The following is a 2144-nucleotide window of genomic DNA, read 5'->3' as shown; positions in this document are numbered from 1 at the left end:
GTTTTATTTCTGTCGATTTCCTTTCAAATCTTCTGTATCTGACCAAAGCAATGACGTTTTAACATTACCTGTGTTTACAGAAAATTTCATTTTTATGGATAGATGGACAAAATTTTTCTAGAGCTCATGGATTTCATTACAGGTTTCTAAGACAAGTTCTTTTGTCAGTTGTGGACGATTCAGGTATTTCTGCCAGGGTCAATGGTTATTAAAGATGAGTGATTGAATTGATTTGAACAACATAAAGATACCAGCAAAAGTAAAATAAGCAGCAATAATGTTCTTTGCCAGCTGATTCCTGCGTTTGGCACATCTGGTGCCGGTCGACGCCTCTGGTGAGGAAAGACAGTCCTGTCATTCTTCTGGAAGCTTCTCTCTTTGGAGTTTTGACATCGCAGTCAGCCAAATGTTTCTGGCCAGTCTGGATCTGAGAAGTATGCAGTAAAAATATTTTCCCTTTGTTGATAATTTGACTTTAATGTCCGTTTTTCGGTTGGCAGACAGGAATAGCATTAGTCCTGCCAGTGTACACGTTTTCCCTCTTCATGTGAATCTGAGGTAAAATTGAGGAAGTGCCTTTTCCTGTTTTGGAAGCACAGTATTTTTCCACTCACCCCCCCCCCCCCCCCCCCCCCCCCCCCCCCACTTGTTATCTTATGCATTTCTCTGCTTGGGCTGATTTCAGTGTTGTAATCATATATAGTCATCAAAACTTTGCTGCAAGTAAACCACAACACAGATCTCACCCCTCGGCATTCTTGCTTTCTTTCCCACCTACACACCTAAAACACCTAAAGATAATACACTTATAAACAGGAATCAGGATTATGATCAGGGAGAACACATGGACAGTTGTTCTCAACAATGAATCATACAGATGATGCAACTGCGTATTGACTATCTTTCAAGTGTGGCCGATGGTTTCCCAGGTTTATTTGCAGCACTCTCCAGTGCGTCACACGTGATGAATACACAGCTGATGGGAATTGTTCAGGTGTGGCACGCATGTGATGCGGAGAATGACCACACCTTGCACGCTGCCTGGTTTGGCTCATGCACATGTGGAGAGGTCAGGGGACGTTGACAGACATGAGGTAGCAGGGACAATGCGATCACATCAGCTCACACACATGCAGTCAGGTCCAAAGAGCAGAGTCCTAGACCAGTGGAAAATGAAATATAAGCAGACTCTGTCTCTGTCTTAGACTTTGTCCATCTCTTAAGCTCAAGATGATGAAAGATGAAAACACAATATGTGGACAGGAAGACACATGGGTGAGTATGGTAGAGGAATATCTGCTGCAAAGTTTTGGTCTGTTAAATGCACATTGGGACTCCTTGTGAACTTAAACTTTAGCAGAAATCCAGTGTCTTACCCCCATATGAGAGCTTGGTTCATTCAGCCACCAGCAGACATGTCCATAGTTGGTGCATAAGCCACATTCAAAACCACAAAAAAGATAACCTGATTCCTTTAAAAACCACTGTATTGTTTAGTTCCTCTTGTGATTGTAATGTTTCCCATTACATGTCACACTGTGGAAATTTATATACAGATTAGATATCCTTAGCAAGAGAAATAGTTAACTGCCTAGTGAGTAGATGTAACCAATACACCAATACACTATAAGTTTATGTAACTTCTTAATGCAATCCTCTGGATTCTTAACGCAATCCTCTGTTTCCAATGTTTCGTTTTTAGCAATGTCTACGGAACGGTTGTCTAACAAGCGATCCAGCTCATAGGATTTACTGAACATAACACACAAACCTCTGAAGTTGGTTTTTCTCCTGTGGTGGACAATGTGCCCTTGATTAGGACCGAAATGTGACTTTGTTTACACAGGCTGCTCACCACCACACAGATCCCCGTTGTTTCCCAGACGTGTGTGTCTGTTTTACACATAGAGGATGTGGCTACGATGACTGACATCTTGGTGTGCTACAAAACAGCTGCACTCATCTGAGTGTTTCTGTAGGATTTAAAGCACGAGAGGTAAAACAGGAATATGCCAGTGGAATCAAACTGCAGTCAGGTTTCAGATTTTGGACACTTACTGTACAGATTTGAGTTAAAGTACAGAACAATTTCCCAAAATGACCCAAACTAAGAGTTGAAAAGTATGCATAACTATGCTGCTGTA

The sequence above is a fragment of the Brachyhypopomus gauderio genome, chromosome 1 (assembly GCF_052324685.1).
Source record: "Brachyhypopomus gauderio isolate BG-103 chromosome 1, BGAUD_0.2, whole genome shotgun sequence".
Classification (NCBI taxonomy): domain Eukaryota; kingdom Metazoa; phylum Chordata; class Actinopteri; order Gymnotiformes; family Hypopomidae; genus Brachyhypopomus; species Brachyhypopomus gauderio.
This window is presented reverse-complemented; position numbering follows the sequence as displayed.